The 25,630-nt window shown below is 35.2% G+C and overlaps 7 non-coding genes across 7 annotated transcripts; all 7 read right to left on the bottom strand.

Moving 5' to 3' along the window:
• Positions 1–5,164: 5,164 nt before the first annotated feature.
• TRNAT-UGU (transfer RNA threonine (anticodon UGU)) lies at positions 5,165–5,236 on the bottom strand. The gene has a single exon. It is a non-coding gene; the product is annotated as a tRNA-Thr (tRNA).
• Positions 5,237–7,358: 2,122 nt separating this feature from the next.
• Positions 7,359–7,430, bottom strand: TRNAP-UGG (transfer RNA proline (anticodon UGG)). The gene has a single exon. It is a non-coding gene; the product is annotated as a tRNA-Pro (tRNA).
• Positions 7,431–8,458: 1,028 nt separating this feature from the next.
• Positions 8,459–8,530, bottom strand: TRNAT-UGU (transfer RNA threonine (anticodon UGU)). The gene has a single exon. It is a non-coding gene; the product is annotated as a tRNA-Thr (tRNA).
• A 6,516-nt stretch (positions 8,531–15,046) lies between these two features.
• TRNAP-UGG (transfer RNA proline (anticodon UGG)) lies at positions 15,047–15,118 on the bottom strand. The gene has a single exon. It is a non-coding gene; the product is annotated as a tRNA-Pro (tRNA).
• A 1,027-nt stretch (positions 15,119–16,145) lies between these two features.
• Positions 16,146–16,217, bottom strand: TRNAP-UGG (transfer RNA proline (anticodon UGG)). Its single transcript has one exon. It is a non-coding gene; the product is annotated as a tRNA-Pro (tRNA).
• A 1,027-nt stretch (positions 16,218–17,244) lies between these two features.
• TRNAP-UGG (transfer RNA proline (anticodon UGG)) lies at positions 17,245–17,316 on the bottom strand. Its single transcript has one exon. It is a non-coding gene; the product is annotated as a tRNA-Pro (tRNA).
• A 1,028-nt stretch (positions 17,317–18,344) lies between these two features.
• Positions 18,345–18,416, bottom strand: TRNAT-UGU (transfer RNA threonine (anticodon UGU)). The gene has a single exon. It is a non-coding gene; the product is annotated as a tRNA-Thr (tRNA).
• Positions 18,417–25,630: the final 7,214 nt, after the last annotated feature.

The raw sequence follows: 25,630 nt of genomic DNA, 5'->3' as shown, positions 1-25,630 counted from the left end.
TCCATTCATTTCTTAATTGTTTATGAGGGCTTTGTTGGTTTAGGAGAAATTTGTGGTTCAAATATATGTTGGAAAAGCACATGAAGGATTCAACTTTCTTTCTCATATTCTGCATGCTATCACCATGTTGAAAATAAAGTAAAGATGTGCAGAGGAGAAATTAATTATAAATAGTCTTGTGCAAAATAATGTTTGGGGAGGTTGGCCTGGTTCCATAACTTGAATCCACAGCCGAACGTAACGACTGCCTTGAATTTACCTTCACAGTTTTATTCATCGATACATTCAGGCGTGTACTGGAAGGAATTTGATTCAAACCTACCCTCTCCAACACATATTTGCACATTTCTAAGTATGAATAAAAATAGAATTCCGTATGTCAAAACATATATTTTTTTCCCCTTTGTTTGTTGTTAACAAAGATTTTGCAGTCTTAAGAAAGACTTTGCAGTCTTAAAAGCGTCATCTGAGCAGTTAGGACTTGCATTAATGACTTACGATAAACCATTGATTTTAAATGGTTGATAATGAAAACAACACATTTTTTATGATTTCTCTCATACAATTCTAAGTAAAAGCTAAACTTGTATTAATATAAGATGTTAGCTTTGAAAGGTGATATCAGAAGCACCAGGAAATATATATATTGATGGTGGCATGCCAACATCTTCTCTGTGGAGCACTTTAAGGGTTTTGCTACAAATGATTTTTGCTGACTATATTAAACACAGTTGGAAGCTACGTGTTTCAAAAGAAAAACACCAATTGCTTGGGCTCGTCCGGGATTTGAACGCGGGACCTCTCGCACCCAAAGCGAGAATCATACCCCTAGACCAACGAGCCATTACATTAGTTGGGTTTTAGGAAAAAAATTGCCAGACTAACACGCCAGACAGCGTTTGTGTTCTCAAAATAGAAACAAAGTTTTCGTTTTGAAGTGAGGATTTTAAATTTCCTCAATAGGATCTGTTTTTCCAATATCATTTTCATTGTATGGGTAAATTAACAGTTGAGGTTTATGTACGATGGTGATAAATCATATTGACAGTTGTCAAAGTTGAGTCTGTTTCTGGTCAAATTGCTGGGGAAGACTTAAAATGTCCATTCATTTCTTAATTGTTTATGAGGGCTTTGTTGGTTTAGGAGAAATTTGTGGTTCAAATATATGTTGGAAAAGCACATGAAGGATTCAACTTTCTTTCTCATATTCTGCATGCTATCACCATGTTGAAAATAAAGTAAAGATGTGCAGAGGAGAAATTAATTATAAATAGTCTTGTGCAAAATAATGTTTGGGGAGGTTGGCCTGGTTCCATAACTTGAATCCACAGCCGAACGTAACGACTGCCTTGAATTTACCTTCACAGTTTTATTCATCGATACATTCAGGCGTGTACTGGAAGGAATTTGATTCAAACCTACCCTCTCCAACACATATTTGCACATTTCTAAGTATGAATAAAAATAGAATTCCGTATGTCAAAACATATATTTTTTTCCCCTTTGTTTGTTGTTAACAAAGATTTTGCAGTCTTAAGAAAGACTTTGCAGTCTTAAAAGCGTCATCTGAGCAGTTAGGACTTGCATTAATGACTTACGATAAACCATTGATTTTAAATGGTTGATAATGAAAACAACACATTTTTTATGATTTCTCTCATACAATTCTAAGTAAAAGCTAAAATTGTATTAATATAAGATGTTAGCTTTGAAAGGTGATATCAGAAGCACCAGGAAATATATATATTGATGGTGGCATGCCAACATCTTCTCTGTGGAGCACTTGAAGGGTTTTGCTACAAATGATTTTTGCTGACTATATTAAACACAGTTGGAAGCTACGTGTTTCAAAAGAAAAACACCAATTGCTTGGGCTCGTCCAGGATTTGAACCCGGGACCTCTCGCACCCAAAGCGAGAATCATACCCCTAGACCAACGAGCCATTACATTAGTTGGGTTTTAGGAAAAAAATTGCCAGACTAACGCGCCAGACAGCGTTTGTGTTCTCAAAATAGAAACAAAGTTTTCATTTGAAGTGAGGATTTTAAATTTCCTCAATAGGATCTGTTTTTCCAATATCATTTTCATTGTATGGGTGAATTAACAGTTGAGGTTTATGTACGATGGTGATAAATCATATTGACAGTTGTCAAAGTTGAGTCTGTTTCTGGTCAAATTGCTGGGGAAGACTTAAAATGTCCATTCATTTCTTAATTGTTTATGAGGGCTTTGTTGGTTTAGGAGAAATTTGTGGTTCAAATATATGTTGGAAAAGCACATGAAGGATTTAACTTTCTTTCTCATATTCTGCATGCTATCACCATGTTGAAAATAAAGTAAAGATGTGCAGAGGAGAAATTAATTATAAATAGTCTTGTGCAAAATAATGTTTGGGGAGGTTGGCCTGGTTCCATAACTTGAATCCACAGCCGAACGTAACGACTGCCTTGAATTTACCTTTACAGTTTTATTCATCGATACATTCAGGCGTGTACTGGAAGGAATTTGATTCAAACCTACCCTCTCCAACACATATTTGCACATGTCTAAGTATGAATAAAAATAGAATTCCGTATGTCAAAACATATATTTTTTTCCCCTTTGTTTGTTGTTAACAAAGATTTTGCAGTCTTAAGAAAGACTTTGCAGTCTTAAAAGCGTCATCTGAGCAGTTAGGACTTGCATTAATGACTTACGATAAACCATTGATTTTAAATGGTTGATAATGAAAACAACACATTTTTTATGATTTCTCTCATACAATTCTAAGTAAAAGCTAAAATTGTATTAATATAAGATGTTAGCTTTGAAAGGTGATATCAGAAGCACCAGGAAATATATATATTGATGGTGGCATGCCAACATCTTCTCTGTGGAGCACTTGAAGGGTTTTGCTACAAATGATTTTTGCTGACTATATTAAACACAGTTGGAAGCTACGTGTTTCAAAAGAAAAACACCAATTGCTTGGGCTCGTCCAGGATTTGAACCCGGGACCTCTCGCACCCAAAGCGAGAATCATACCCCTAGACCAACGAGCCATTACATTAGTTGGGTTTTAGGAAAAAAATTGCCAGACTAACGCGCCAGACAGCGTTTGTGTTCTCAAAATAGAAACAAAGTTTTCATTTGAAGTGAGGATTTTAAATTTCCTCAATAGGATCTGTTTTTCCAATATCATTTTCATTGTATGGGTGAATTAACAGTTGAGGTTTATGTACGATGGTGATAAATCATATTGACAGTTGTCAAAGTTGAGTCTGTTTCTGGTCAAATTGCTGGGGAAGACTTAAAATGTCCATTCATTTCTTAATTGTTTATGAGGGCTTTGTTGGTTTAGGAGAAATTTGTGGTTCAAATATATGTTGGAAAAGCACATGAAGGATTTAACTTTCTTTCTCATATTCTGCATGCTATCACCATGTTGAAAATAAAGTAAAGATGTGCAGAGGAGAAATTAGTTATAAATAGTCTTGTGCAAAATAATGTTTGGGGAGGTTGGCCTGGTTCCATAACTTGAATCCACAGCCGAACGTAACGACTGCCTTGAATTTACCTTCACAGTTTTATTCATCGATACATTCAGGCGTGTACTGGAAGGAATTTGATTCAAACCTACCCTCTCCAACACATATTTGCACATGTCTAAGTATGAATAAAAATAGAATTCCGTATGTCAAAACATATATTTTTTCCCCTTTGTTTGTTGTTAACAAAGATTTTGCAGTCTTAAGAAAGACTTTGCAGTCTTAAAAGCGTCATCTGAGCAGTTAGGACTTGCATTAATGACTTACGATAAACCATTGATTTTAAATGGTTGATAATGAAAACAACACATTTTTTATGATTTCTCTCATACAATTCTAAGTAAAAGCTAAACTTGTATTAATATAAGATGTTAGCTTTGAAAGGTGATATCAGAAGCACCAGGAAATATATATATTGATGGTGGCATGCCAACATCGTCTCTGTGGAGCACTTGAAGGGTTTTGCTACAAATGATTTTTGCATACTATATTAAACACAGTTGGAAGCTACGTGTTTCAAAAAAAACCAGCAATTGCTTGGGCTCGGACGATTTGAACCCGGGCCTCTCGCACCCAAAGCGAGAATCATACCCCTAGACCAACGAGCCATTACATTAGTTGGGTTTTAGGAAAAAAATTGCCAGACTAACGCGCCAGACAGCGTTTGTGTTCTCAAAATAGAAACAAAGTTTTCGTTTTGAAGTGAGGATTTAAAATTTCCTCAATAGGATCTGTTTTTCCAATATCATTTTCATTGTATGGGTAAATTAACAGTTGAGGTTTATGTACGATGGTGATAAATCATATTGACAGTTGTCAAAGTTGAGTCTGTTTCTGGTCAAATTGCTGGGGAAGACTTAAAATGTCCATTCATTTCTTAATTGTTTATGAGGGCTTTGTTGGTTTATTAGAAATTTGTGGTTCAAATATATGTTGGAAAAGCACATGAAGGATTCAACTTTCTTTCTCATATTCTGCATGCTATCACCATGTTGAAAATAAAGTAAAGATGTGCAGAGGAGAAATTAATTATAAATAGTCTTGTGCAAAATAATGTTTGGGGAGGTTGGCCTGGTTCCATAACTTGAATCCACAGCCGAACGTAACGACTGCCTTGAATTTACCTTCACAGTTTTATTCATCGATACATTCAGGCGTGTACTGGAAGGAATTTGATTCAAACCTACCCTCTCCAACACATATTTGCACATTTCTAAGTATGAATAAAAATAGAATTCCGTATGCCAAAACATATATTTTTTTCCCCTTTGTTTGTTGTTAACAAAGATTTTGCAGTCTTAAGAAAGACTTTGCAGTCTTAAAAGCGTCATCTGAGCTGTTAGGACTTGCATTAATGACTTACGATAAACCATTGATTTTAAATGGTTGATAATGAAAACAACACATTTTTTATGATTTCTCTCATACAATTCTAAGTAAAAGCTAAACTTGTATTAATATAAGATGTTAGCTTTGAAAGGTGATATCAGAAGCACCAGGAAATATATATATTGATGGTGGCATGCCAACATCTTCTCTGTGGAGCACTTGAAGGGTTTTGCTACAAATGATTTTTGCTGACTATATTAAACACAGTTGGAAGCTACGTGTTTCAAAAGAAAAACACCAATTGCTTGGGCTCGTCCGGGATTTGAACCCGGGACCTCTCGCACACAAAGCGAGAATCATACCCCTAGACCAACGAACCATTACATTAGTTGGGTTTTAGGAAAAAAATTGCCAGACTAACGCGCCAGACAGCGTTTGTGTTCTCAATATAGAAACAAAGTTTTCGTTTTGAAGTGAGGATTTTAAAATTCCTCAATAGGATCTGTTTTTCCAATATCATTTTCATTGTATGGGTGAATTAACAGTTGAGGTTTATGTACGATGGTGATAAATCATATTGACAGTTGTCAAAGTTGAGTCTGTTTCTGGTCAAATTGCTGGGGAAGACTTAAAATGTCCATTCATTTCTTAATTGTTTATGAGGGCTTTGTTGGTTTAGGAGAAATTTGTGGTTCAAATATATGTTGGAAAAGCACATGAAGGATTTAACTTTCTTTCTCATATTCTGCATGCTAACACCATGTTGAAAATAAAGTAAAGATGTGCAGAGGAGAAATTAATTATAAATAGTCTTGTGCAAAATAATGTTTGGGGAGGTTGGCCTGGTTCCATAACTTGAATCCACAGCCGAACGTAACGACTGCCTTGAATTTACCTTCACAGTTTTATTCATCGATACATTCAGGCGTGTACTGGAAGGAATTTGATTCAAACCTACCCTCTCCAACACATATTTGCACATGTCTAAGTATGAATAAAAATAGAATTCCGTATGTCAAAACATATATTTTTTCCCCTTTGTTTGTTGTTAACAAAGATTTTGCAGTCTTAAGAAAGACTTTGCAGTCTTAAAAGCGTCATCTGAGCAGTTAGGACTTGCATTAATGACTTACGATAAACCATTGATTTTAAATGGTTGATAATGAAAACAACACATTTTTTATGATTTCTCTCATACAATTCTAAGTAAAAGCTAAACTTGTATTAATATAAGATGTTAGCTTTGAAAGGTGATATCAGAAGCACCAGGAAATATATATATTGATGGTGGCATGCCAACATCTTCTCTGTGGAGCACTTGAAGGGTTTTGCTACAAATGATTTTTGCATACTATATTAAACACAGTTGGAAGCTACGTGTTTCAAAAAAAACCAGCAATTGCTTGGGCTCGGACGATTTGAACCCGGGCCTCTCGCACCCAAAGCGAGAATCATACCCCTAGACCAACGAGCCATTACATTAGTTGGGTTTTAGGAAAAAAATTGCCAGACTAACGCGCCAGACAGCGTTTGTGTTCTCAAAATAGAAACAAAGTTTTCGTTTTGAAGTGAGGATTTAAAATTTCCTCAATAGGATCTGTTTTTCCAATATCATTTTCATTGTATTTGTAAATTAACAGTTGAGGTTTATGTACGATGGTGATAAATCATATTGACAGTTGTCAACGTTGAGTCTGTTTCTGGTCAAATTGCTGGGGAAGACTTAAAATGTCCATTCATTTCTTAATTGTTTATGAGGGCTTTGTTGGTTTATTAGAAATTTGTGGTTCAAATATATGTTGGAAAAGCACATGAAGGATTCAACTTTCTTTCTCATATTCTGCATGCTATCACCATGTTGAAAATAAAGTAAAGATGTGCAGAGGAGAAATTAATTATAAATAGTCTTGTGCAAAATAATGTTTGGGGAGGTTGGCCTGGTTCCATAACTTGAATCCACAGCCGAACGTAACGACTGCCTTGAATTTACCTTTACAGTTTTATTCATCGATACATTCAGGCGTGTACTGGAAGGAATTTGATTCAAACCTACCCTCTCCAACACATATTTGCACATGTCTAAGTATGAATAAAAATAGAATTCCGTATGTCAAAACATATATTTTTTTCCCCTTTGTTTGTTGTTAACAAAGATTTTGCAGTCTTAAGAAAGACTTTGCAGTCTTAAAAGCGTCATCTGAGCAGTTAGGACTTGCATTAATGACTTACGATAAACCATTGATTTTAAATGGTTTATAATGAAAACAACACATTTTTTATGATTTCTCTCATACAATTCTAAGTAAAAGCTAAACTTGTATTAATATAAGATGTTAGCTTTGAAAGGTGATATCAGAAGCACCAGGAAATATATATATTGATGGTGGCATGCCAACATCTTCTCTGTGGAGCACTTGAAGGGTTTTGCTACAAATGATTTTTGCTGACTATATTAAACACAGTTGGAACTACGTGTTTCAAAAGAAAAACACCAATTGCTTGGGCTCGTCCGGGATTTGAACCCGGGACCTCTCGCACCCAAAGCGAGAATCATACCCCTAGACCAACGAGCCATTACATTAGTTGGGTTTTAGGAAAAAAATTGCCAGACTAACGCGCCAGACAGCGTTTGTGTTCTCAAAATAGAAACAAAGTTTTCGTTTTGAAGTGAGGATTTAAAATTTCCTCAATAGGATCTGTTTTTCCAATATCATTTTCATTGTATGGGTAAATTAACAGTTGAGGTTTATGTACGATGGTGATAAATCATATTGACAGTTGTCAAAGTTGAGTCTGTTTCTGGTCAAATTGCTGGGGAAGACTTAAAATGTCCATTCATTTCTTAATTGTTTATGAGGGCTTTGTTGGTTTATTAGAAATTTGTGGTTCAAATATATGTTGGAAAAGCACATGAAGGATTCAACTTTCTTTCTCATATTCTGCATGCTATCACCATGTTGAAAATAAAGTAAAGATGTGCAGAGGAGAAATTAATTATAAATAGTCTTGTGCAAAATAATGTTTGGGGAGGTTGGCCTGGTTCCATAACTTGAATCCACAGCCGAACGTAACGACTGCCTTGAATTTACCTTCACAGTTTTATTCATCGATACATTCAGGCGTGTACTGGAAGGAATTTGATTCAAACCTACCCTCTCCAACACATATTTGCACATTTCTAAGTATGAATAAAAATAGAATTCCGTATGCCAAAACATATATTTTTTTCCCCTTTGTTTGTTGTTAACAAAGATTTTGCAGTCTTAAGAAAGACTTTGCAGTCTTAAAAGCGTCATCTGAGCTGTTAGGACTTGCATTAATGACTTACGATAAACCATTGATTTTAAATGGTTGATAATGAAAACAACACATTTTTTATGATTTCTCTCATACAATTCTAAGTAAAAGCTAAACTTGTATTAATATAAGATGTTAGCTTTGAAAGGTGATATCAGAAGCACCAGGAAATATATATATTGATGGTGGCATGCCAACATCTTCTCTGTGGAGCACTTGAAGGGTTTTGCTACAAATGATTTTTGCTGACTATATTAAACACAGTTGGAAGCTACGTGTTTCAAAAGAAAAACACCAATTGCTTGGGCTCGTCCGGGATTTGAACCCGGGACCTCTCGCACACAAAGCGAGAATCATACCCCTAGACCAACGAGCCATTACATTAGTTGGGTTTTAGGAAAAAAATTGCCAGACTAACGCGCCAGACAGCGTTTGTGTTCTCAATATAGAAACAAAGTTTTCGTTTTGAAGTGAGGATTTTAAAATTCCTCAATAGGATCTGTTTTTCCAATATCATTTTCATTGTATGGGTGAATTAACAGTTGAGGTTTATGTACGATGGTGATAAATCATATTGACAGTTGTCAAAGTTGAGTCTGTTTCTGGTCAAATTGCTGGGGAAGACTTAAAATGTCCATTCATTTCTTAATTGTTTATGAGGGCTTTGTTGGTTTAGGAGAAATTTGTGGTTCAAATATATGTTGGAAAAGCACATGAAGGATTTAACTTTCTTTCTCATATTCTGCATGCTAACACCATGTTGAAAATAAAGTAAAGATGTGCAGAGGAGAAATTAATTATAAATAGTCTTGTGCAAAATAATGTTTGGGGAGGTTGGCCTGGTTCCATAACTTGAATCCACAGCCGAACGTAACGACTGCCTTGAATTTACCTTTACAGTTTTATTCATCGATACATTCAGGCGTGTACTGGAAGGAATTTGATTCAAACCTACCCTCTCCAACACATATTTGCACATTTCTAAGTATGAATAAAAATAGAATTCCGTATGTCAAAACATATATTTTTTTCCCCTTTGTTTGTTGTTAACAAAGATTTTGCAGTCTTAAGAAAGACTTTGCAGTCTTAAAAGCGTCATCTGAGCAGTTAGGACTTGCATTAATGACTTACGATAAACCATTGATTTTAAATGGTTGATAATGAAAACAACACATTTTTTATGATTTCTCTCATACAATTCTAAGTAAAAGCTAAACTTGTATTAATATAAGATGTTAGCTTTGAAAGGTGATATCAGAAGCACCAGGAAATATATATATTGATGGTGGCATGCCAACATCTTCTCTGTGGAGCACTTGAAGGGTTTTGCTACAAATGATTTTTGCATACTATATTAAACACAGTTGGAAGCTACGTGTTTCAAAAAAAAAACAGCAATTGCTTGGGCTCGGACGATTTGAACCCGGGCCTCTCGCACCCAAAGCGAGAATCATACCCCTAGACCAACGAGCCATTACATTAGTTGGGTTTTAGGAAAAAAATTGCCAGACTAACGCGCCAGACAGCGTTTGTGTTCTCAAAATAGAAACAAAGTTTTCGTTTTGAAGTGAGGATTTAAAATTTCCTCAATAGGATCTGTTTTTCCAATATCATTTTCATTGTATGGGTAAATTAACAGTTGAGGTTTATGTACGATGGTGATAAATCATATTGACAGTTGTCAACGTTGAGTCTGTTTCTAGTCAAATTGCTGGGGAAGACTTAAAATGTCCATTCATTTCTTAATTGTTTATGAGGGCTTTGTTGGTTTATTAGAAATTTGTGGTTCAAATATATGTTGGAAAAGCACATGAAGGATTCAACTTTCTTTCTCATATTCTGCATGCTATCACCATGTTGAAAATAAAGTAAAGATGTGCAGAGGAGAAATTAATTATAAATAGTCTTGTGCAAAATAATGTTTGGGGAGGTTGGCCTGGTTCCATAACTTGAATCCACAGCCGAACGTAACGACTGCCTTGAATTTACCTTTACAGTTTTATTCATCGATACATTCAGGCGTGTACTGGAAGGAATTTGATTCAAACCTACCCTCTCCAACACATATTTGCACATGTCTAAGTATGAATAAAAATAGAATTCCGTATGTCAAAACATATATTTTTTTCCCCTTTGTTTGTTGTTAACAAAGATTTTGCAGTCTTAAGAAAGACTTTGCAGTCTTAAAAGCGTCATCTGAGCAGTTAGGACTTGCATTAATGACTTACGATAAACCATTGATTTTAAATGGTTTATAATGAAAACAACACATTTTTTATGATTTCTCTCATACAATTCTAAGTAAAAGCTAAACTTGTATTAATATAAGATGTTAGCTTTGAAAGGTGATATCAGAAGCACCAGGAAATATATATATTGATGGTGGCATGCCAACATCTTCTCTGTGGAGCACTTGAAGGGTTTTGCTACAAATGATTTTTGCTGACTAGATTAAACACAGTTGGAACTACGTGTTTCAAAATAAAAACACCAATTGCTTGGGCTCGTCCGGCATTTGAACCCGGGACCTCTCGCACCCAAAGCGAGAATCATACCCCTAGACCAACGAGCCATTACATTAGTTGGGTTTTAGGAAAAAAATTGCCAGACTAACGCGCCAGACAGCGTTTGTGTTCTCAAAATAGAAACAAAGTTTTCGTTTTGAAGTGAGGATTTTAAAATTCCTCAATAGGATCTGTTTTTCCAATATCATTTTCATTGTATGGGTGAATTAACAGTTGAGGTTTATGTACGATGGTGATAAATCATATTGACAGTTGTCAAAGTTGAGTCTGTTTCTGGTCAAATTGCTGGGGAAGACTTAAAATGTCCATTCATTTCTTAATTGTTTATGAGGGCTTTGTTGGTTTAGGAGAAATTTGTGGTTCAAATATATGTTGGAAAAGCACATGAAGGATTTAACTTTCTTTCTCATATTCTGCATGCTATCACCATGTTGAAAATAAAGTAAAGATGTGCAGAGGAGAAATTAATTATAAATAGTCTTGTGCAAAATAATGTTTGGGGAGGTTGGCCTGGTTCCATAACTTGAATCCACAGCCGAACGTAACGACTGCCTTGAATTTACCTTTACAGTTTTATTCATCGATACATTCAGGCGTGTACTGGAAGGAATTTGATTCAAACCTACCCTCTCCAACACATATTTGCACATGTCTAAGTATGAATAAAAATAGAATTCCGTATGTCAAAACATATATTTTTTTCCCCTTTGTTTGTTGTTAACAAAGATTTTGCAGTCTTAAGAAAGACTTTGCAGTCTTAAAAGCGTCATCTGAGCAGTTAGGACTTGCATTAATGACTTACGATAAACCATTGATTTTAAATGGTTGATAATGAAAACAACACATTTTTTATGATTTCTCTCATACAATTCTAAGTAAAAGCTAAAATTGTATTAATATAAGATGTTAGCTTTGAAAGGTGATATCAGAAGCACCAGGAAATATATATATTGATGGTGGCATGCCAACATCTTCTCTGTGGAGCACTTGAAGGGTTTTGCTACAAATGATTTTTGCTGACTATATTAAACACAGTTGGAAGCTACGTGTTTCAAAAGAAAAACACCAATTGCTTGGGCTCGTCCAGGATTTGAACCCGGGACCTCTCGCACCCAAAGCGAGAATCATACCCCTAGACCAACGAGCCATTACATTAGTTGGGTTTTAGGAAAAAAATTGCCAGACTAACGCGCCAGACAGCGTTTGTGTTCTCAAAATAGAAACAAAGTTTTCATTTGAAGTGAGGATTTTAAATTTCCTCAATAGGATCTGTTTTTCCAATATCATTTTCATTGTATGGGTGAATTAACAGTTGAGGTTTATGTACGATGGTGATAAATCATATTGACAGTTGTCAAAGTTGAGTCTGTTTCTGGTCAAATTGCTGGGGAAGACTTAAAATGTCCATTCATTTCTTAATTGTTTATGAGGGCTTTGTTGGTTTAGGAGAAATTTGTGGTTCAAATATATGTTGGAAAAGCACATGAAGGATTTAACTTTCTTTCTCATATTCTGCATGCTATCACCATGTTGAAAATAAAGTAAAGATGTGCAGAGGAGAAATTAATTATAAATAGTCTTGTGCAAAATAATGTTTGGGGAGGTTGGCCTGGTTCCATAACTTGAATCCACAGCCGAACGTAACGACTGCCTTGAATTTACCTTTACAGTTTTATTCATCGATACATTCAGGCGTGTACTGGAAGGAATTTGATTCAAACCTACCCTCTCCAACACATATTTGCACATGTCTAAGTATGAATAAAAATAGAATTCCGTATGTCAAAACATATATTTTTTTCCCCTTTGTTTGTTGTTAACAAAGATTTTGCAGTCTTAAGAAAGACTTTGCAGTCTTAAAAGCGTCATCTGAGCAGTTAGGACTTGCATTAATGACTTACGATAAACCATTGATTTTAAATGGTTGATAATGAAAACAACACATTTTTTATGATTTCTCTCATGCAATTCTAAGTAAAAGCTAAAATTGTATTAATATAAGATGTTAGCTTTGAAAGGTGATATCAGAAGCACCAGGAAATATATATATTGATGGTGGCATGCCAACATCTTCTCTGTGGAGCACTTGAAGGGTTTTGCTACAAATGATTTTTGCTGACTATATTAAACACAGTTGGAAGCTACGTGTTTCAAAAGAAAAACACCAATTGCTTGGGCTCGTCCAGGATTTGAACCCGGGACCTCTCGCACCCAAAGCGAGAATCATACCCCTAGACCAACGAGCCATTACATTAGTTGGGTTTTAGGAAAAAAATTGCCAGACTAACGCGCCAGACAGCGTTTGTGTTCTCAAAATAGAAACAAAGTTTTCATTTGAAGTGAGGATTTTAAATTTCCTCAATAGGATCTGTTTTTCCAATATCATTTTCATTGTATGGGTGAATTAACAGTTGAGGTTTATGTACGATGGTGATAAATCATATTGACAGTTGTCAAAGTTGAGTCTGTTTCTGGTCAAATTGCTGGGGAAGACTTAAAATGTCCATTCATTTCTTAATTGTTTATGAGGGCTTTGTTGGTTTAGGAGAAATTTGTGGTTCAAATATATGTTGGAAAAGCACATGAAGGATTTAACTTTCTTTCTCATATTCTGCATGCTATCACCATGTTGAAAATAAAGTAAAGATGTGCAGAGGAGAAATTAGTTATAAATAGTCTTGTGCAAAATAATGTTTGGGGAGGTTGGCCTGGTTCCATAACTTGAATCCACAGCCGAACGTAACGACTGCCTTGAATTTACCTTCACAGTTTTATTCATCGATACATTCAGGCGTGTACTGGAAGGAATTTGATTCAAACCTACCCTCTCCAACACATATTTGCACATGTCTAAGTATGAATAAAAATAGAATTCCGTATGTCAAAACATATATTTTTTCCCCTTTGTTTGTTGTTAACAAAGATTTTGCAGTCTTAAGAAAGACTTTGCAGTCTTAAAAGCGTCATCTGAGCAGTTAGGACTTGCATTAATGACTTACGATAAACCATTGATTTTAAATGGTTGATAATGAAAACAACACATTTTTTATGATTTCTCTCATACAATTCTAAGTAAAAGCTAAACTTGTATTAATATAAGATGTTAGCTTTGAAAGGTGATATCAGAAGCACCAGGAAATATATATATTGATGGTGGCATGCCAACATCTTCTCTGTGGAGCACTTGAAGGGTTTTGCTACAAATGATTTTTGCATACTATATTAAACACAGTTGGAAGCTACGTGTTTCAAAAAAAACCAGCAATTGCTTGGGCTCGGACGATTTGAACCCGGGCCTCTCGCACCCAAAGCGAGAATCATACCCCTAGACCAACGAGCCATTACATTAGTTGGGTTTTAGGAAAAAAATTGCCAGACTAACGCGCCAGACAGCGTTTGTGTTCTCAAAATAGAAACAAAGTTTTCGTTTTGAAGTGAGGATTTAAAATTTCCTCAATAGGATCTGTTTTTCCAATATCATTTTCATTGTATGGGTAAATTAACAGTTGAGGTTTATGTACGATGGTGATAAATCATATTGACAGTTGTCAACGTTGAGTCTGTTTCTGGTCAAATTGCTGGGGAAGACTTAAAATGTCCATTCATTTCTTAATTGTTTATGAGGGCTTTGTTGGTTTATTAGAAATTTGTGGTTCAAATATATGTTGGAAAAGCACATGAAGGATTCAACTTTCTTTCTCATATTCTGCATGCTATCACCATGTTGAAAATAAAGTAAAGATGTGCAGAGGAGAAATTAATTATAAATAGTCTTGTGCAAAATAATGTTTGGGGAGGTTGGCCTGGTTCCATAACTTGAATCCACAGCCGAACGTAACGACTGCCTTGAATTTACCTTTACAGTTTTATTCATCGATACATTCAGGCGTGTACTGGAAGGAATTTGATTCAAACCTACCCTCTCCAACACATATTTGCACATGTCTAAGTATGAATAAAAATAGAATTCCGTATGTCAAAACATATATTTTTTTCCCCTTTGTTTGTTGTTAACAAAGATTTTGCAGTCTTAAGAAAGACTTTGCAGTCTTAAAAGCGTCATCTGAGCAGTTAGGACTTGCATTAATGACTTACGATAAACCATTGATTTTAAATGGTTGATAATGAAAACAACACATTTTTTATGATTTCTCTCATACAATTCTAAGTAAAAGCTAAACTTGTATTAATATAAGATGTTAGCTTTGAAAGGTGATATCAGAAGCACCAGGAAATATATATATTGATGGTGGCATGCCAACATCTTCTCTGTGGAGCACTTTAAGGGTTTTGCTACAAATGATTTTTGCTGACTATATTAAACACAGTTGGAACTACGTGTTTCAAAAGAAAAACACCAATTGCTTGGGCTCGTCCGGGATTTGAACCCGGGACCTCTCGCACCCAAAGCGAGAATCATACCCCTAGACCAACGAGCCATTACATTAGTTGGGTTTTAGGAAAAAAATTGCCAGACTAACGCGCCAGACAGCGTTTGTGTTCTCAAAATAGAAACAAAGTTTTCGTTTTGAAGTGAGGATTTAAAATTTCCTCAATAGGATCTGTTTTTCCAATATCATTTTCATTGTATTTGTAAATTAACAGTTGAGGTTTATGTACGATGGTGATAAATCATATTGACAGTTGTCAACGTTGAGTCTGTTTCTGGTCAAATTGCTGGGGAAGACTTAAAATGTCCATTCATTTCTTAATTGTTTATGAGGGCTTTGTTGGTTTATTAGAAATTTGTGGTTCAAATATATGTTGGAAAAGCACATGAAGGATTCAACTTTCTTTCTCATATTCTGCATGCTATCACCATGTTGAAAATAAAGTAAAGATGTGCAGAGGAGAAATTAATTATAAATAGTCTTGTGCAAAATAATGTTTGGGGAGGTTGGCCTGGTTCCATAACTTGAATCCACAGCCGAACGTAACGACTGCCTTGAATTTACCTTTACAGTTTTATTCATCGATACATTCAGGCGTGTACTGGAAGGAATTTGATTCAAACCTACCCTCTCCAACACATATTTGCACATGTCTAAGTATGAATAAAAATAGAATTCCGTATGTCAAAACATATATTTTTTTCCCCTTTGTTTGTTGTTAACAAAGATTTTGCAGTCTTAAGAAAGACTTTGCAGTCTTAAAAGCGTCATCTGAGCAGTTAGGACTTGCATTAATGACTTACGATAAACCATTGATTTTAAATGGTTTATAATGAAAACAACACATTTTTTATGATTTCTCTCATACAATTCTAAGTAAAAGCTAAACTTGTATTAATATAAGATGTTAGCTTTGAAAGGTGATATCAGAAGCACCAGGAAATATATATATTGATGGTGGCATGCCAACATCTTCTCTGTGGAGCACTTGAAGGGTTTTGCTACAAATGATTTTTGCTGACTATATTAAACACAGTTGGAACTACGTGTTTCAAAAGAAAAACACCAATTGCTTGGGCTCGTCCGGGATTTGAACCCGGGACCTCTCGCACCCAAAGCGAGAATCATACCCCTAGACCAACGAGCCATTACATTAGTTGGGTTTTAGGAAAAAAATTGCCAGACTAACGCGCCAGACAGCGTTTGTGTTCTCAAAATAGAAACAAAGTTTTCGTTTTGAAGTGAGGATTTAAAATTTCCTCAATAGGATCTGTTTTTCCAATATCATTTTCATTGTATTTGTAAATTAACAGTTGAGGTTTATGTACGATGGTGATAAATCATATTGACAGTTGTCAACGTTGAGTCTGTTTCTGGTCAAATTGCTGGGGAAGACTTAAAATGTCCATTCATTTCTTAATTGTTTATGAGGGCTTTGTTGGTTTATTAGAAATTTGTGGTTCAAATATATGTTGGAAAAGCACATGAAGGATTCAACTTTCTTTCTCATATTCTGCATGCTATCACCATGTTGAAAATAAAGTAAAGATGTGCAGAGGAGAAATTAATTATAAATAGTCTTGTGCAAAATAATGTTTGGGGAGGTTGGCCTGGTTCCATAACTTGAATCCACAGCCGAACGTAACGACTGCCTTGAATTTACCTTTACAGTTTTATTCATCGATACATTCAGGCGTGTACTGGAAGGAATTTGATTCAAACCTACCCTCTCCAACACATATTTGCACATGTCTAAGTATGAATAAAAATAGAATTCCGTATGTCAAAACATATATTTTTTTCCCCTTTGTTTGTTGTTAACAAAGATTTTGCAGTCTTAAGAAAGACTTTGCAGTCTTAAAAGCGTCATCTGAGCAGTTAGGACTTGCATTAATGACTTACGATAAACCATTGATTTTAAATGGTTTATAATGAAAACAACACATTTTTTATGATTTCTCTCATACAATTCTAAGTAAAAGCTAAACTTGTATTAATATAAGATGTTAGCTTTGAAAGGTGATATCAGAAGCACCAGGAAATATATATATTGATGGTGGCATGCCAACATCTTCTCTGTGGAGCACTTGAAGGGTTTTGCTACAAATGATTTTTGCTGACTATATTAAACACAGTTGGAACTACGTGTTTCAAAAGAAAAACACCAATTGCTTGGGCTCGTCCGGGATTTGAACCCGGGACCTCTCGCACCCAAAGCGAGAATCATACCCCTAGACCAACGAGCCATTACATTAGTTGGGTTTTAGGAAAAAAATTGCCAGACTAACGCGCCAGACAGCGTTTGTGTTCTCAAAATAGAAACAAAGTTTTCGTTTTGAAGTGAGGATTTAAAATTTCCTCAATAGGATCTGTTTTTCCAATATCATTTTCATTGTATGGGTAAATTAACAGTTGAGGTTTATGTACGATGGTGATAAATCATATTGACAGTTGTCAAAGTTGAGTCTGTTTCTGGTCAAATTGCTGGGGAAGACTTAAAATGTCCATTCATTTCTTAATTGTTTATGAGGGCTTTGTTGGTTTATTAGAAATTTGTGGTTCAAATATATGTTGGAAAAGCACATGAAGGATTCAACTTTCTTTCTCATATTCTGCATGCTATCACCATGTTGAAAATAAAGTAAAGATGTGCAGAGGAGAAATTAATTATAAATAGTCTTGTGCAAAATAATGTTTGGGGAGGTTGGCCTGGTTCCATAACTTGAATCCACAGCCGAACGTAACGACTGCCTTGAATTTACCTTCACAGTTTTATTCATCGATACATTCAGGCGTGTACTGGAAGGAATTTGATTCAAACCTACCCTCTCCAACACATATTTGCACATTTCTAAGTATGAATAAAAATAGAATTCCGTATGCCAAAACATATATTTTTTTCCCCTTTGTTTGTTGTTAACAAAGATTTTGCAGTCTTAAGAAAGACTTTGCAGTCTTAAAAGCGTCATCTGAGCTGTTAGGACTTGCATTAATGACTTACGATAAACCATTGATTTTAAATGGTTGATAATGAAAACAACACATTTTTTATGATTTCTCTCATACAATTCTAAGTAAAAGCTAAACTTGTATTAATATAAGATGTTAGCTTTGAAAGGTGATATCAGAAGCACCAGGAAATATATATATTGATGGTGGCATGCCAACATCTTCTCTGTGGAGCACTTGAAGGGTTTTGCTACAAATGATTTTTGCTGACTATATTAAACACAGTTGGAAGCTACGTGTTTCAAAAGAAAAACACCAATTGCTTGGGCTCGTCCGGGATTTGAACCCGGGACCTCTCGCACACAAAGCGAGAATCATACCCCTAGACCAACGAGCCATTACATTAGTTGGGTTTTAGGAAAAAAATTGCCAGACTAACGCGCCAGACAGCGTTTGTGTTCTCAATATAGAAACAAAGTTTTCGTTTTGAAGTGAGGATTTTAAAATTCCTCAATAGGATCTGTTTTTCCAATATCATTTTCATTGTATGGGTGAATTAACAGTTGAGGTTTATGTACGATGGTGATAAATCATATTGACAGTTGTCAAAGTTGAGTCTGTTTCTGGTCAAATTGCTGGGGAAGACTTAAAATGTCCATTCATTTCTTAATTGTTTATGAGGGCTTTGTTGGTTTAGGAGAAATTTGTGGTTCAAATATATGTTGGAAAAGCACATGAAGGATTTAACTTTCTTTCTCATATTCTGCATGCTATCACCATGTTGAAAATAAAGTAAAGATGTGCAGAGGAGAAATTAATTATAAATAGTCTTGTGCAAAATAATGTTTGGGGAGGTTGGCCTGGTTCCATAACTTGAATCCACAGCCGAACGTAACGACTGCCTTGAATTTACCTTTACAGTTTTATTCATCGATACATTCAGGCGTGTACTGGAAGGAATTTGATTCAAACCTACCCTCTCCAACACATATTTGCACATTTCTAAGTATGAATAAAAATAGAATTCCGTATGTCAAAACATATATTTTTTTCCCCTTTGTTTGTTGTTAACAAAGATTTTGCAGTCTTAAGAAAGACTTTGCAGTCTTAAAAGCGTCATCTGAGCAGTTAGGACTTGCATTAATGACTTACGATAAACCATTGATTTTAAATGGTTGATAATGAAAACAACACATTTTTTATGATTTCTCTCATACAATTCTAAGTAAAAGCTAAACTTGTATTAATATAAGATGTTAGCTTTGAAAGGTGATATCAGAAGCACCAGGAAATATATATATTGATGGTGGCATGCCAACATCTTCTCTGTGGAGCACTTGAAGGGTTTTGCTACAAATGATTTTTGCATACTATATTAAACACAGTTGGAAGCTACGTGTTTCAAAAAAAAAACAGCAATTGCTTGGGCTCGGACGATTTGAACCCGGGCCTCTCGCACCCAAAGCGAGAATCATACCCCTAGACCAACGAGCCATTACATTAGTTGGGTTTTAGGAAAAAAATTGCCAGACTAACGCGCCAGACAGCGTTTGTGTTCTCAAAATAGAAACAAAGTTTTCGTTTTGAAGTGAGGATTTAAAATTTCCTCAATAGGATCTGTTTTTCCAATATCATTTTCATTGTATGGGTAAATTAACAGTTGAGGTTTATGTACGATGGTGATAAATCATATTGACAGTTGTCAACGTTGAGTCTGTTTCTAGTCAAATTGCTGGGGAAGACTTAAAATGTCCATTCATTTCTTAATTGTTTATGAGGGCTTTGTTGGTTTATTAGAAATTTGTGGTTCAAATATATGTTGGAAAAGCACATGAAGGATTCAACTTTCTTTCTCATATTCTGCATGCTATCACCATGTTGAAAATAAAGTAAAGATGTGCAGAGGAGAAATTAATTATAAATAGTCTTGTGCAAAATAATGTTTGGGGAGGTTGGCCTGGTTCCATAACTTGAATCCACAGCCGAACGTAACGACTGCCTTGAATTTACCTTTACAGTTTTATTCATCGATACATTCAGGCGTGTACTGGAAGGAATTTGATTCAAACCTACCCTCTCCAACACATATTTGCACATGTCTAAGTATGAATAAAAATAGAATTCCGTATGTCAAAACATATATTTTTTTCCCCTTTGTTTGTTGTTAACAAAGATTTTGCAGTCTTAAGAAAGACTTTGCAGTCTTAAAAGCGTCATCTGAGCAGTTAGGACTTGCATTAATGACTTACGATAAACCATTGATTTTAAATGGTTTATAATGAAAACAACACATTTTTTATGATTTCTCTCATACAATTCTAAGTAAAAGCTAAACTTGTATTAATATAAGATGTTAGCTTTGAAAGGTGATATCAGAAGCACCAGGAAATATATATATATTGATGGTGGCATGCCAACATCTTCTCTGTGGAGCACTTGAAGGGTTTTGCTACAAATGATTTTTGCTGACTAGATTAAACACAGTTGGAACTACGTGTTTCAAAATAAAAACACCAATTGCTTGGGCTCGTCCGGCATTTGAACCCGGGACCTCTCGCACCCAAAGCGAGAATCATACCCCTAGACCAACGAGCCATTACATTAGTTGGGTTTTAGGAAAAAAATTGCCAGACTAACGCGCCAGACAGCGTTTGTGTTCTCAAAATAGAAACAAAGTTTTCGTTTTGAAGTGAGGATTTTAAAATTCCTCAATAGGATCTGTTTTTCCAATATCATTTTCATTGTATGGGTGAATTAACAGTTGAGGTTTATGTACGATGGTGATAAATCATATTGACAGTTGTCAAAGTTGAGTCTGTTTCTGGTCAAATTGCTGGGGAAGACTTAAAATGTCCATTCATTTCTTAATTGTTTATGAGGGCTTTGTTGGTTTAGGAGAAATTTGTGGTTCAAATATATGTTGGAAAAGCACATGAAGGATTTAACTTTCTTTCTCATATTCTGCATGCTATCACCATGTTGAAAATAAAGTAAAGATGTGCAGAGGAGAAATTAATTATAAATAGTCTTGTGCAAAATAATGTTTGGGGAGGTTGGCCTGGTTCCATAACTTGAATCCACAGCCGAACGTAACGACTGCCTTGAATTTACCTTTACAGTTTTATTCATCGATACATTCAGGCGTGTACTGGAAGGAATTTGATTCAAACCTACCCTCTCCAACACATATTTGCACATGTCTAAGTATGAATAAAAATAGAATTCCGTATGTCAAAACATATATTTTTTTCCCCTTTGTTTGTTGTTAACAAAGATTTTGCAGTCTTAAGAAAGACTTTGCAGTCTTAAAAGCGTCATCTGAGCAGTTAGGACTTGCATTAATGACTTACGATAAACCATTGATTTTAAATGGTTGATAATGAAAACAACACATTTTTTATGATTTCTCTCATACAATTCTAAGTAAAAGCTAAAATTGTATTAATATAAGATGTTAGCTTTGAAAGGTGATATCAGAAGCACCAGGAAATATATATATTGATGGTGGCATGCCAACATCTTCTCTGTGGAGCACTTGAAGGGTTTTGCTACAAATGATTTTTGCTGACTATATTAAACACAGTTGGAAGCTACGTGTTTCAAAAGAAAAACACCAATTGCTTGGGCTCGTCCAGGATTTGAACCCGGGACCTCTCGCACCCAAAGCGAGAATCATACCCCTAGACCAACGAGCCATTACATTAGTTGGGTTTTAGGAAAAAAATTGCCAGACTAACGCGCCAGACAGCGTTTGTGTTCTCAAAATAGAAACAAAGTTTTCATTTGAAGTGAGGATTTTAAATTTCCTCAATAGGATCTGTTTTTCCAATATCATTTTCATTGTATGGGTGAATTAACAGTTGAGGTTTATGTACGATGGTGATAAATCATATTGACAGTTGTCAAAGTTGAGTCTGTTTCTGGTCAAATTGCTGGGGAAGACTTAAAATGTCCATTCATTTCTTAATTGTTTATGAGGGCTTTGTTGGTTTAGGAGAAATTTGTGGTTCAAATATATGTTGGAAAAGCACATGAAGGATTTAACTTTCTTTCTCATATTCTGCATGCTATCACCATGTTGAAAATAAAGTAAAGATGTGCAGAGGAGAAATTAGTTATAAATAGTCTTGTGCAAAATAATGTTTGGGGAGGTTGGCCTGGTTCCATAACTTGAATCCACAGCCGAACGTAACGACTGCCTTGAATTTACCTTCACAGTTTTATTCATCGATACATTCAGGCGTGTACTGGAAGGAATTTGATTCAAACCTACCCTCTCCAACACATATTTGCACATGTCTAAGTATGAATAAAAATAGAATTCCGTATGTCAAAACATATATTTTTTCCCCTTTGTTTGTTGTTAACAAAGATTTTGCAGTCTTAAGAAAGACTTTGCAGTCTTAAAAGCGTCATCTGAGCAGTTAGGACTTGCATTAATGACTTACGATAAACCATTGATTTTAAATGGTTGATAATGAAAACAACACATTTTTTATGATTTCTCTCATACAATTCTAAGTAAAAGCTAAACTTGTATTAATATAAGATGTTAGCTTTGAAAGGTGATATCAGAAGCACCAGGAAATATATATATTGATGGTGGCATGCCAACATCTTCTCTGTGGAGCACTTGAAGGGTTTTGCTACAAATGATTTTTGCATACTATATTAAACACAGTTGGAAGCTACGTGTTTCAAAAAAAACCAGCAATTGCTTGGGCTCGGACGATTTGAACCCGGGCCTCTCGCACCCAAAGCGAGAATCATACCCCTAGACCAACGAGCCATTACATTAGTTGGGTTTTAGGAAAAAAATTGCCAGACTAACGCGCCAGACAGCGTTTGTGTTCTCAAAATAGAAACAAAGTTTTCGTTTTGAAGTGAGGATTTAAAATTTCCTCAATAGGATCTGTTTTTCCAATATCATTTTCATTGTATGGGTAAATTAACAGTTGAGGTTTATGTACGATGGTGATAAATCATATTGACAGTTGTCAACGTTGAGTCTGTTTCTGGTCAAATTTCTGGGGAAGACTTAAAATGTCCATTCATTTCTTAATTGTTTATGAGGGCTTTGTTGGTTTATTAGAAATTTGTGGTTCAAATATATGTTGGAAAAGCACATGAAGGATTCAACTTTCTTTCTCATATTCTGCATGCTATCACCATGTTGAAAATAAAGTAAAGATGTGCAGAGGAGAAATTAATTATAAATAGTCTTGTGCAAAATAATGTTTGGGGAGGTTGGCCTGGTTCCATAACTTGAATCCACAGCCGAACGTAACGACTGCCTTGAATTTACCTTTACAGTTTTATTCATCGATACATTCAGGCGTGTACTGGAAGGAATTTGATTCAAACCTACCCTCTCCAACACATATTTGCACATGTCTAAGTATGAATAAAAATAGAATTCCGTATGTCAAAACATATATTTTTTTCCCCTTTGTTTGTTGTTAACAAAGATTTTGCAGTCTTAAGAAAGACTTTGCAGTCTTAAAAGCGTCATCTGAGCAGTTAGGACTTGCATTAATGACTTACGATAAACCATTGATTTTAAATGGTTTATAATGAAAACAACACATTTTTTATGATTTCTCTCATACAATTCTAAGTAAAAGCTAAACTTGTATTAATATAAGATGTTAGCTTTGAAAGGTGATATCAGAAGCACCAGGAAATATATATATTGATGGTGGCATGCCAACATCTTCTCTGTGGAGCACTTGAAGGCTTTTGCTACAAATGATTTTTGCTGACTATATTAAACACAGTTGGAAGCTACGTGTTTCAAAAGAAAAACACCAATTGCTTGGGCTCGTCCGGGATTTGAACCCGGGACCTCTCGCACCCAAAGCGAGAATCATACCCCTAGACCAACGAGTCATTACATTAGTTGGGTTTTAGGAAAAAAATTGCCAGACTAACGCGCCAGACAGCGTTTGTGTTCTCAAAATAGAAACAAAGTTTTCGTTTTGAAGTGAGGATTTTAAATTTCCTCAATAGGATCTGTTTTTCCAATATCATTTTCATTGTATGGGTAAATTAACAGTTGAGGTTTATGTACGATGGTGATAAATCATATTGACAGTTGTCAAAGTTGAGTCTGTTTCTGGTCAAATTGCTGGGGAAGACTTAAAATGTCCATTCATTTCTTAATTGTTTATGAGGGCTTTGTTGGTTTATTAGAAATTTGTGGTTCAAATATATGTTGGAAAAGCACATGAAGGATTCAACTTTCTTTCTCATATTCTGCATGCTATCACCATGTTGAAAATAAAGTAAAGATGTGCAGAGGAGAAATTAATTATAAATAGTCTTGTGCAAAATAATGTTTGGGGAGGTTGGCCTGGTTCCATAACTTGAATCCACAGCCGAACGTAACGACTGCCTTGAATTTACCTTCACAGTTTTATTCATCGATACATTCAGGCGTGTACTGGAAGGAATTTGATTCAAACCTACCCTCTCCAACACATATTTGCACATGTCTTAGTATGAATAAAAATAGAATTCCGTATGTCAAAACATATATTTTTTTCCCCTTTGTTTGTTGTTAACAAAGATTTTGCAGTCTTAAGAAAGACTTTGCAGTCTTAAAAGCGTCATCTGAGCAGTTAGGACTTGCATTAATGACTTACGATAAACCATTGATTTTAAATGGTTGATAATGAAAACAACACATTTTTTATGATTTCTCTCATACAATTCTAAGTAAAAGCTAAACTTGTATTAATATAAGATGTTAGCTTTGAAAGGTGATATCAGAAGCACCAGGAAATATATATATTGATGGTGGCATGCCAACATCTTCTCTGTGGAGCACTTGAAGGGTTTTGCTACAAATGATTTTTGCTGACTATATTAAACACATTTGGAAGCTACGTGTTTCAAAAGAAAAACACCAATTGCTTGGGCTCGTCCGGAATTTGAACCCGGGACCTCTCGCACCCAAAGCGAGAATCATACCCCTAGACCAACGAGCCATTACATTAGTTGGGTTTTAGGAAAAAAATTACCAGACTAACGCGCCAGACAGCGTTTGTGTTCTCAAAATAGAAACAAAGTTTTCGTTTTGAAGTGAGGATTTTAAATTTCCTCAATAGGATCTGTTTTTCCAATATCATTTTCATTGTATGGGTAAATTAACAGTTGAGGTTTATGTACGATGGTGATAAATCATATTGACAGTTGTCAAAGTTGAGTCTGTTTCTGGTCAAATTGCTGGGGAAGACTTAAAATGTCCATTCATTTCTTAATTGTTTATGAGGGCTTTGTTGGTTTAGGAGAAATTTGTGGTTCAAATATATGTTGGAAAAGCACATGAAGGATTAAACTTTCTTTCTCATATTCTGCATGCTATCACCATGTTGAAAATAAAGTAAAGATGTGCAGAGGAGAAATTAATTATAAATAGTCTTGTGCAAAATAATGTTTGGGGAGGTTGGCCTGGTTCCATAACTTGAATCCACAGCCGAACGTAACGACTGCCTTGAATTTACCTTCACAGTTTTATTCATCGATACATTCAGGCGTGTACTGGAAGGAATTTGATTCAAACCTACCCTCTCCAACACATATTTGCACATGTCTAAGTATGAATAAAAA

Source organism: Pelobates fuscus, chromosome 6 (genome assembly GCF_036172605.1).
Source record: "Pelobates fuscus isolate aPelFus1 chromosome 6, aPelFus1.pri, whole genome shotgun sequence".
NCBI lineage: Eukaryota > Metazoa > Chordata > Amphibia > Anura > Pelobatidae > Pelobates > Pelobates fuscus.
This window is presented reverse-complemented; position numbering and strand designations above follow the sequence as displayed.